This window comes from Dermacentor andersoni, chromosome 9, assembly GCF_023375885.2.
Source record: "Dermacentor andersoni chromosome 9, qqDerAnde1_hic_scaffold, whole genome shotgun sequence".
Classification (NCBI taxonomy): Eukaryota; Metazoa; Arthropoda; class Arachnida; order Ixodida; family Ixodidae; genus Dermacentor; species Dermacentor andersoni.
Genome location: NC_092822.1, coordinates 40,979,625 through 40,991,893, shown reverse-complemented (window position 1 = coordinate 40,991,893; position 12,269 = coordinate 40,979,625). Strand labels below are relative to the sequence as shown.

At 44.0% G+C, this 12,269-nt stretch overlaps 1 long non-coding RNA gene across 1 annotated transcript; it reads left to right on the top strand.

Moving 5' to 3' along the window:
- The first annotated feature begins 587 nt into the window (after positions 1-587).
- Positions 588-8,449, top strand: LOC140213161 (uncharacterized). Its single transcript, XR_011890132.1, has 3 exons — positions 588-882; positions 4,140-4,358; positions 8,051-8,449. It is a non-coding gene; the product is annotated as an uncharacterized lncRNA (long non-coding RNA).
- The last annotated feature ends 3,820 nt before the right edge of the window (positions 8,450-12,269 follow it).

Genomic DNA, 12,269 nt, shown 5'->3' with positions numbered 1-12,269 from the left:
GCTGGAATTTTTAGACCGGTATGTCTCAGGTGTTTTCCGATATTTATAAAGATTCGTTCTTCTCATTTCTGTTCTATTAATATAGGCATAGGGGTGAAGGGCAGACACTTCGGTACTGGAACCGGAGAACTGCTCAGGCCACTGATGAAAAGCAAGAAGGAATAGGAATCGCCGATATCTGTCCTTCTTTTCATTTGTGTTGATTTCCACGCAGAAACGATGGGAAGCCGTGGTGATTTTGACGTCACCGCTATCGTCACGCCAACCTTGGAATCGAAATTAAGGGCGCGGTAGCATTACGTTATGAACCGAAGTGAACAGGTCTGCTGTCTATGTGGTGTTGGTAAGCTGCGGTGATTTCGACATCACCACTCTACTCATGTCGGGCTGAGCAATAGTAATGTCGGTCCAATAGCACGACGTAATCAAACAGAGTGCAGAGGCCTGCTATCTAGGAGCCGCCACCAAAGCCGGTCGTAACGAAAGCGGTGACGTCAATATCACGACGGACGAGACAGGAGTATTCGATGATTTCTATGGCATTCGGGCAAAATAGCATGACGTCAGGGATCGAAGTGCACCAGACTTGTGCTTTCTAGGAGGTGTTGTTCAACGTCACGGCACTAATTTGATGATTCAAACTGTGCTGTAACTGTGAGGTATTCCACCCTCGTTCTTCAGGGCTGGCGTGGACCTGGATGTCCTAACATTCTTCGTATATACCGGGACAATCTGCGGCCTTTTGAAGTTCTGCCTCACTGGAACCTACACATAAATGCACCTTCCGGCGCAAGGAGAGCATCTTCCAGGGACCTTCTATGACACGGATGGATCTGCGGGCTACAGCAATGATATAGTGCTAGACATACTGCACTTGGTTAGGTGAGAAGTCGACCACTTCTTCTGGCTATCATATCGCTACCTCTATTAATTAAAGGAGGCCTGCAGGGAAATTCCCACTCCCAGTTCTGCAGCGAATGACGTAAACGCCTTTCAGCTTTCAGCTTGACTAGCCTTGCTTATGTCCTAGCTGCGGGCCATACTTTTTTACGGAATTATCAGGAGGCAAAACGCACGCTACCTAAGTATTCTCAGTGCAAGCAGCGGGCACCGTAAAGAGCACAATTCCTTAAAAAAGCTAACCTTTCCGTGCTAATTTTAAGGTTTGGGTTTTGGCACATCCGCTTCAGTCGGTCTTCAGCCGAGCAAACCACTGTTTACTGTTGCGCTGTCTCAAGGATCAGCCAGCTCAAGTATGCGCGTACATCCTGGTTACAGTGTCGAAGTAACGCGGGCCAATCCCCCAAAACAGCATAAAGCGTGGTCACGTGCGTCACGTAGTTTGGGACTCTCCGTCTTCTGTAGCAGGAGGCCGGTAATCCCTGTTATGCAAAACGCTGTGCAGAGTATAAACAGTTACGCGGCATTGATTTGCCTGCTTTACGAAAGCTTCACGATCTCGTGACCGAGAAATATCTAAAGTATTGTGTTTCTTCTCGCTGCACTATATTATGTAGCTGACAACCATTACCCAATCAATCAGAATCCTCTGGCACCTTACGGTGGTAAACCGATGTGTGAGAGTAACTAAAGTAGACCTTAACACCAACCTTTTGGGCATCAATTGTGCATTGCATGTTGCATGTCCCACAGATAGCTGGAAAATTTCGAGGGCATGAGGTGTGGTAGAAAAACTTGTGTCCTAATTTCTTTTATGCCACCCTTGAACCGCAACGCGGGCTGGCAACGGGGAATTGCGCCAAAATGAATTGGCACGCTTGGTAACGGCTCCCTCGAGGAACTGAAGCCGGTATCGAAGGCCATGCTTTTCTGTACTGCAAACACCGGAAGTGATTGCTGCAGGAACTCGAAATACATCGTGGCCCCCAAGATGCGTGTTTGTTCTTGCATGTGCGTTTGCGCGGTTTGCTGCTCCTTTTCATCGCGTGAGCGAAATAATAGCGGGTGCAACTCAAATGCGACGTTCTTGGTGCAAATTTCGGTGCAGTTAACACTTAAACACGCATGACACGTGATGTATTGCTCTGCAGCTTTCTCTTCATAATTACCAAGTCTGTAACGCCGCGTTTACAGGTATTCCCCGTTAAATGCAATACTCTTGACATCGGCGCAGGTGCAATTCCACCAAAGTGGACTTAATTGACGTGGTTACCCTCCGATCCATGTATTTGAACCATCGGCCCGAAAAGATATATGTTCACTGCAGTCCTTGCGGCTTTGAAGGGAACTACACTCGCTTTCTGGAAGGCATCAACTTCACCTTCATCCCAACAGTTTTGCCCACTGAGATTTTTGGCATTCCCATAAAGGTAAATAAATGCGATTCAACCAGACAGCCTTAGGTCCATACCACTTACACGGTTTTCCAACAATGATGAGTAGAGGGAATTTTGGCGCTGCTATAGTGTCGGTACCATGGGAACGATGGGTAATGGTAAATGGATTTGTCTAGTGTTTGTACGTTTGGTTGCAGACGTCCTTGTAGCGCCGTTTATTACAATCTTTCTCATAGAATTCCTTGCCTGTATTTGTTTTCGGCGAAATGAATCATTCTGCAAATCCACACAGCCATTTGAAGCCGAAAAAAAAAAACAAGTTTAGGGAAACCCGTATGATGTAGCTGTCATTTCAATGCTCGCTGAGCCAACACCAAAGAAGCATTAGTACACAGGAACACAGCAGCTAACTTTTGTAAGTTTTGAAGGAAACGCGATGCATACCTCATGCATAGCCATGGATTACGAGCATTCGAGTGCACCACCACAATGCGTCGCCGCGGGAGCTCATATATTCGAAATTCCCACGATGACGCATGCAATGCGTCATAGCTCTATGTGTAGACAATCAAGAAGTTGAATCGAGATAAATATGTTTACCGCAGGTCGATATCGAACAAGCAAAGTCGCGCTCATCTTGCCACTTTAATCGATTCGTGTTCATCACATGCACTTGCCACGGCCCATGCAAACGCGCTGGCTTTTCAGCATCGCCATATGTAGTATTCTGCGTTTGATTTCGTGATTGCTTCCTAATGATGGCAATCCTATTTTTAATGATATTCCATTACACCTATTGCACTCATAAAATTAATTAATTGAATAATTCATTTATTTGAAACAACTTCTTAGTTGTTTCAAGACGCGCGGTTAAGACGAGCTGAACGCTTGAAAAAAAAAAACACACACACAAATGCCCCACACTACTTTTTTTCCCTTGCAGCTCTCTTTCGGTTGAAAACTTCGCAAACGATTTGCGACGCTTTTGCGGCCTCGAAAACAAAACGTGCCCTTCAATCAGGACGTTTAATTGGACGTGTAGAATTTCTTTCCTCGATACAATTTGAAAAGATATCTTTTTTGATAAGTTATTCACGGAAAATTGTTATTTCTCGTAAAAACCTTGCCTATCCCAGTCACATAGCGAATTTACGTACCTTTTCAATTATTTTTCTAAAACTCACGTTATTAGTTAGAAATTATGTCTCCCTCATCTAGAACTTCCTCTGCAAGACACAGCGATCGCTGCGCCTGTAGCCTGATCACGATATTTCTGCATATCCTAAAAGAAGCGCCTCTTATGTAAAATACTCTAAGATGTTTGACACGATTGTATCCAGAGGTAGGAAAACAGATGAAGACTAAAAATTACCAAGTGCTTGGTTGATGTGCTCGAAAACACGCGAAGATATTTACCTTACATTCTTTAGGTTCCTCAAAATATTTCTATATTACTCAATGTGCTGTAGCAGGACATTTTGGCACAAAACGGTGTTCGTTCTTGCTATAGATTCCCCGAAGTACGCTTCAGCAAACGTACAAACCACTCAGCGCTTCATTTTACAGCGAGAGCGTGTTGTGATGTGCAAAGTCAGAACCACCATAGGAATATAAGCTAAGCGGGACTTATAGCTATGTTATATGTTAGAAGTTATAGCGTTGATGCCAAACGTGAAATCCTGTTGCTTAACATGCACCCAGGCTAACAAGTATTACTTATGTGAGTGACTGAATGGTACCAGAAGCAGTCGGGTCTAAGTGTGATTTATTTTGTGCATGTGACACAGAATAGTGTTGAAATTGTCGCCGATTTCTCGGTTCACACCTGCGGTTTACACGCAGGAGCCTCACCACTCAACCGATGTGCTCCGCATCAGAGCTCTGATGCGCTACGGAGGCTTCTACTTTGACCGAGACGTGTTCGTGGTACAATCTCTGCGACGCTTCCTGCGATTCGAGGCATCCGTGGGCTTCGGGAGCCGGGACTCCATGGGAAACAACCTGATGTTTTTTTCACAACAATTCGCGCTTCCTTCGGCTCTACCTAGACAGCTACCTCCAGTGAGTCGGGTGGTTCTCCGCATTATGTACTTCTTCCCCGTAGAAGCGAGGTCGATGGTTCTGAGCGAACAGAATACATCTAGTGTGAAGCCTAAAGCCAACATAACTAACTCTGGAGAGAAAAAAAAAAAGGAAAAGGCTACCGCACAGAGCCCTTGCATGGACTCGGAAACCAGTAGAGCACTGCCATGATACAGCAATTTCATGTTTGCCAGTTTATCAGACACATTCCCAACGTAAGTGCGAACTTGGCTATGAAAACGATACGCAACAAGATTGTAGATTGAGATGGAGCAATGAAAGCTGTTGGTATTTAAAGAGGTTGTCTTTCTGAGGCCCAGTGCAGGTGAGCTTGAGTTCCAGCCCGAATCAACAGCAGGCGTGGACGACGAGATGCGATTCAGAGAAGATCCGCGGCACCGAGGCATAGGAAGTCGATAAGTTAGGAAGTTTACGCTCCCTCACACTTACCCTCTCACAAACACATAAATAAATAAACAAGAAGAAAAACGTAGGATCTTTCCATGTCTTTTTTATGGCCAGCTAACTATCTAGAAATTGTAATTCATTTCAAGTATTCTACCATTTTTTGGTAGGGACCTTGCGCAGGAGTTGTTACGAATATATACGGCTACAAAAGCTCGATCGCAGGAAATATTAATCCCGGTGAATAACATAAACAACGGCGGGGCGTAATAATATACATCGCAGGAATAACTTCAAAGCGACCAAAAAAAAAAGAGGAACGTTGACCGCAACTTTAGCATACGCTAAAGCGGATGAACACGAAAGGCTGCACGATCACGATACATTGGAGAACTTAACTGACGTTCTTAATCCGAATGCTTTGTTACTTCATTTTACTTGTTTGCTCCGATGAAAGGCCATGGGCTCTTGCGCCCTAATTGAATATGCCTTAACACCAATGGTCGTGTGTTCCACCATTACTCGTGGAACGTATTTTTGGCACCAATGAATTTTAGACTCTCAAAAGGTCAGGGGTTGAACTCCTGCCAAAGCAGGGCTTTCGAGAGTCTTGGTTAACTCCACCTTACTTAACATCAAAGTCATATCATAAGAAGCCAACAAATTTCACTGACACCAAGGACAACATTGGGGGAATTACTTGTGCTTAATAAGAAAACGATAAATTAATGGAAATTAAAGTGCATGAACAAACAACTTGCCTTAGGTAATGAACGATTCCAGAACCTTCGCATTTCGCGTGCGATGTTTTACCAATTGAACTACTACGACGCCTTTTCCCCATGCACTTTCTTGGGTATTTATTGTTTCCTAGTAGAACCCTGGGAGTCTTAGCCAGCGCCACGACTCACAGACCTTGGCGGCTAACACGCCCAGGGTTCTGCTAGGAAAACGCAAATACCCAAGAAAGTGGATGGGGAAACGGTGCCGCGGTAGCTCAATTGTTAGAGCATCGCGCGAAATGCGAAGGATGTTTGATCGTTTCCCACCTGCGGCAAGTTGCTTTTTCATGCACTTTGATTTCCATTAATTTATCGTTTTTTTATTAAGCGCAAATAATTTCCCCTCTGTTGTCCTTGGTATCCGTGTTTGTTGGCTTCTTATGATATGACTAAAGAAAAAATCGGACCCCTCGGTTAGCACCCTTTCCTCTCGTCTATTACATTAACGAGGGTCTCGAATCCGGGAACATTCATGCCTTCATGTAGCACGTGTGGGTTCATTGACCGGTTGCCTTCACAATGTATTTTTCGGTCTATGATGAACCCAAGGCTTTCGCCTTTAGAAGAAGAAAATCTCTAGCAGAAACCATCTCAGGAAGACTGTTTACACTAATGCCACCAGCACTAAAGCAGTGTAACGAATCGCCGTATTGCTGCAACCGAAAAGCATCTTACATGAGGCTTGAACTCACAACCGGGAGATCCTCTATCGCGCTTCGTTCGGGACACACTACGCCACCTGAAGGCTGCGTCGCTTCGTTTTCTTGTCACATTCGGCGCTATGTGGAGACGCCCCATCTAAAAGACTACCATACGCGCTAAGTGTCGGCGTAGCCAAGATTGTTTTATTTGTGACACCACGAAACGTGTTTTTCTTACTAAAATGTGGAGAATTGCACAGCTTTTTGTAAAATACATCCAGAAATCATACCTTGTTGTTAAGGTTCCAGTCCTGCTTTCACGAGTATAACAACCTCGTGCTGAGCCTGCGCACGTCGCCAAATGAATTGCTTTATCAAAACTGCCATAAAGTTGCACTACTAAGAGCCTGCCACTGACGGCCGGGTCATGCGCCATCTACGCTCACCCGCTTAATCGTATTTGTAGGGTTATGCTAAAAAACGTAATTTCAAATGAATTTACTTTTGACCTTGTTCAATTTTCGAGTGGAAGTGTCATATCTTTCGTAAGCTCACATAATTTCCGAATTCTATTAGGTTATATTTCAAGACCCACAGATGTCGAAGACGAAACACAAAGTTGGAGTAACTTTGCGGGAAGTTTCATCTCCGGCGGCTACGGTGCACACAAAACACGAGCATGATTATACTGCGCTTAGTGTTACACTGACGATTTTAAGTGAAGGACAGGACGTGGACGTACGTAGCACAACGTCCTCTCCTTCATTTAAGATCGTCAGTGTAACACTAAGCGCAATATAATCCTGAACGTCCACCAACTAGCCCCCTTCATTGCTGTACTAAACACGACAAGTTACGAATGCAAGGGCGCATTACGTTGCTCGAGGAGCTGGAACCTTGCAGGTTAACCTCTATCATTCGTGCATTACCGGAAGGTTTACGAGTATGCAAACAGGCTGGTATTGTAATCCTAATGCTCTGTTTACATTCGCTTTGAATAAACAAGGTTTCATATTCTGCATTGTAATGACAAAAGCTTGCTAACGTTTTGAATATACTACAATGTGAACATCATTTAAAGTTTCTTGGTGAAATCGACTGCTTAAAATTCGCAAGCTATTGGAGAAGTATTTCATGTATAAATAAATTCGCTTCTGGTAATATTACTTTTGGTATACGTTTCGGTTTCAAACAGTATTATTCGCACTGCCTTAGGGATTGGTTGAATAAATGTTTCATTCACAATACGGCTCTTGTGCCTAATACGAACAAAGGGAATGGGGAATACGGTGCCGGGAGGGCAAAACGTGATGCGAAGAAATGGATGTACAACTGGTGTTATGGACCGAAATCGCAGGCTACAGCCAGTAGAGACTCATGGGCCATGTTGCAGTCCTTTAGGCCACCCACTCGTGGGATCCACTACACGTATGTGTTCCACACGGAAGTGCTTTTTTCACACCACATCGTCTGCTCCAGATTCCCACATCACGTGTTCGATGTTAGGTTGTACTGGGTGCTTAAAGTTGGGGAAGGTGTACAGGCCACTGAAGGAGGCGCCACGTGCGTAGTCGTCAGCGCAACATCCAGCTGCCTTGCCTCGGCTCGAAGTCCTGCGTAAGCTTGCCACTTATCTACCACCTTTGGCCTGAGGACAAAGCTAGACTGCAGCTAAAAAAGAAACACTTGCCCTGCGTTAAGTAAACCAAGGGGCAGTGCATGGCAGTCTGGATGTACGGAGCGTCCTAGATGCGTCGCACCTGTCTCCAACAAGTTTGTTGTGAAACACGTAGAGACGCGGGACCATTTTATCACTCCAGCAGTCCTACTTTCCATTGCGCAGGTTGAATGACTCGCGTTGGAATTACAACGCGGGCGAGCTGCCCGCCAAAGTTCTACTCGAACGGCATCCGCATCTCGCCCATCGATTGCACTACGGCCTCGAAACCGGACTCGACATGCTAGGCGTCCTCTACGAGCCACACGCCTACCCACACTGGCGGAACGCCTTTGCCATGCACCTTCTGTCGCAGAACCGCGGGGAGTCGCAGCACGATCCACTGCGCGCCACTCCATTAAACGAAACCAACATCCGGGACCTCGACAACGCCTTTGGAGAGATGGCGCGCTCGGTCCTGTTCGGAACCTCCTCCTTCGTGACCCCGGATGCCCCCGTGCTAAGCGTTGCCGAGCTCGAGGCTAGAAAGGACCGGGGCGAGGAGCTGACCAGCACCCGCCCCGGAAATGAGCGCACATTTTTTTACCCTGTCATAAACGCTACCAAATAGAGCTTTTCAGGTTTGAATGACACCTCTGATGCGTGTTCACATGCATTTGGTATACTGGCTGCTCTTAAATTTTATTTATTTAACTATACTGTCAACCCTCTTGCGAAGGTCCTTACAGAGAGGGTTATGAAGAAATATAAAAAAATAGAACATGTGGAATAAACACAAACACAGAATACATCGGAATCAAGCGGCGCACTGGTACAGATAGTCATCCAGAGTTTGTTTGAATTGACAGATTAGTATGTTCCACAATACACTTCGGTAAATTGTTCCAGATTTCAATTCCATTGGGGAAAAAGGAGTACCTGAACGTATCAGTGTTAGCGGTATAAGCTTGGATGGACCGATTATGGTTGGTTCTGGAGCTCCGTTTGCCAGATGCCAGTATGTATGTTTCCTTCCTAATATTTATTTGGCCTTGGAGTATTTGGAATAATAATTTCAATAGATTTGTCTACGCGTTTCTCCAGCAGTTCCAGCTTAAAAAAAAAACGGAACATTTCTGTGACTGAATGAGTCCTTCGGTATCGGGAGCATATAAAGCGCACCGCGTACCTCTGAATTTTCTCTAATTGTTTCTTCAAATAACTTTGGTGTGGGCTGCATATCTCTGACGCGTGCTCTTAAAGTGACCATACAAAAGTTTTGTAAGCGGCGAGTCTTACATCGCATATGGCACCCTCCAGTTCCTTTCGCAGGAAGAATAACCTCCCGTATGCTTTTGAACAAAGATTATTTATATGTACGCTCCAGGATAAGTTTTCTGTTATCGTTATTCCCAGGTATTTAAACTGACTGGTATTTGTCAAACACTTTTCACCTATAGTATGTGAAAACAGAAGACGGCCCTTTTTTTGTGTGTGGTAATCTGTGTATATGTTGATTTAGAATAATTTATCTCCATACTCCATTTCTTGCACCATCCGCTTAACGCCTTTAGACAGTTATTATGTTTAAGTTGGTCTGCCGTGTTTCGTATTCTAGAATAAAATAGTCATCCGCGAACAGTTGTACATCTGGTTCCATCACAGCAGAAATGTCCTTAATATACACCAAAAATAAAAGCGGTCCCAGGACAGATCCCTGAGGGACACCTGAGAGCACTGCCAGTGAGCAGGAGACATGAACATTCATTCTGACCAACTGGTTGCGATTCGTTAAGTATGCTTTAATCCATTTTATTACAGTGGAATTAAGGCCGGTTGTTTCCAGTTTGTAAATCAGTCTTTTTTGTGTGGCACCTTGTCGAAAGCCTTGGCAAAATCTATGGCGATTGCGTCAATCTGCTCCCTGGCATCAATCGCCATTGCGAAATCATGAATTGTTCGTGAAAAATTTAAAAGGTTCCGGTTTACCGAACAGGGCCAGCGTGTCTAAGCTGTAGGGCTGTGATAAAAGCTGTAGGGCTGTGTATAAAATGTTTGACGAGGATTTGCAGCCACAGCTGTAAGTGGTTACCGCCATTCATGCTTTTTTTGTTGTTGCTGACTGCCGGCCTTAACCACCTTCCCTTACTGGAAACACACATGAAAGTGTCAGTTTCCTTATTCCCGCGGCTTTACATGTGCTGATGCAACATAACTTTTGCTACTTGCGTAGAAGACGTGTGACGTCGATGTCTTTATCGTTACATTTGCAGTGGCTCCAGTTCAAAGTTCTCCTCGTTTGTTTTCTGTAACGTGTAGAGCACCTACAGAAGCGACACTAATGAAGAGCAGAAACAAAGTCCAAGAAGCTAGGTCTTCTTCCGCAGGTTTCTGAAAAGACAAAGCGTTGTTCTTGTGAACCTCATTACGGTGAAGGACCTGTAGGTTTACAAATACCGTTTATTCGAATTTATCCTCAGCATCATCACTCATTCCACCTTGCTGCACATTGCTTGAGCCAAACCCGTCAAATCAATCACCTTCTCTGGGAGAGTCAAAACCCAATGACTTCTTCAGGCACTCCTGAAAGCAAAAACGTAAAAAAATGGAAGCCACCCGTTTGACAATTTTCGCCTACTTCTGTTTATAAATATTCTATAGTTCGCTGAACTCTATATCTACATTACTTTATTGTACTTATGAGATCGTCGTATTTCAAGTATACAGCTGCTGAGGTTGATTGTGTTTGGTAGTTCTGGCCTTTCGAGTACGAGACTCAAAGGATGTAAATAAATATGAAGGTGTTCGCCAAGAGAACTTCGTCACATATTGCACAAGATGTTGGCTTTGTTGGTTGAAAATAAAGTTTAAAAGGGTACGAAGAGAAAGAAGAGAAAAAGAGTAAGGGTAGTACCATAGAGAAGATAAACCCCCGAATAAAGAAAGAAAGAAATACTAAACAGTTTAAATGGAGAAGCGACACGCACGAACGACCAATTTGTATTTTCAATGTAGCACGGCTGCACAAAGCCCTTATAGCTTTTCAATCTTTTCCTTTTTTGCTCTACGACAATATAGATATTGAATTTTCTTTTGTCAGAGCCATCCTGAAGTCTACGTGTAATTTGCGTTATCATGTATGAGAAGTACTTTCCATTGAAAAAACTGTCAAGAAATTTCATTTTTAGTCCTGATAAGGACACCTCACAAATATAGTGTCCGCACTAAAAATGCTAAACATGAAGCGAACTGATAAACGCTAAAATTCAGTGCAGAAAACATTGCTATGACTTTCTGTGCCCTGTTACTGAGACCGCCGATTGGAGGACCACTTGCGATGAGAGTAGGGGATTATTATTTCTTTAAATGTCTTTTGCAAGTGCCCTAATGGTTCATGCTGGTTGTCATTTTCATCTCCTCTCACAGAAACTACAACCTCCAATTCATGGAAGCTCGTTGTGAATAGTTGAAGAAATTGAAACAGTTAGGACAAGAGGAATTGGGTCACGACGCCAACTGCATAAGTCATGCAGATAACTAAGCAGTAAGACTAACTGCTTAGTTATCTGCATAAGGGAACTGCATAAGTCATGCAGATAACTAAGCAGTAAGACTGGAAGCACGTGTGTGCTACCATACTCGACCACACAGCATTCGACCACACGTCCTCTGCGATTAGAAAAAGCGGAGCTGTAAGCCCTTGCATCATTCTGTTGCCTTCACAAACGTTGACGCACCATTCCGTCGTCGATCTTGCCGTTCTCATAATGCTTTCCGGTGTTGGCCTAAAAAATGCCAAAGGGAAATGAATTTATTTAGTACTAGAGAGGCTGAACTCTGCCAGCTAAAGCCAGCAAATGTGAAACTTGTGCGCGCTAAGCGTGTAGTTAAAACTTAGTTAAAACTCTTGAACATCTAACGCATCTTCCCAATATGCGTTCACCAGTCGCTGAACACATCGGAAATCTTCACCGTGTACGTAAAACATAGTGTAGTTTTTCCGGCACGGTGTTTAAATCAAGAGAGGGAGGCGTTAATTTCTCTTCACCGAACCGCGATGACAGCGTAGAGAATGAGGGACCTTGTGAACCATGCAAGATCACCTGCATGCCGCGTAATCTGCGTTCTTCTTATCCATTCCGTTTGGCATTACTTCTATGCCCCTTAGACTGGTCCCACCGCGCTAGAAAACTCATTCATCAGGGTTTAACAAGAAGCTGTAGCTCGGGAGTGCTTCATACAAATACATGTGAAAAGAGAAATAAATTTATCAGAGCACACCAAACAACTTTTGGTAATATTTGTTGCATTTAAAGGATATATATATATATATATATATATATATATATATATATATATATATATATATATCCAGTGATGCGAGGCAATTTTTTACAGAATTGTC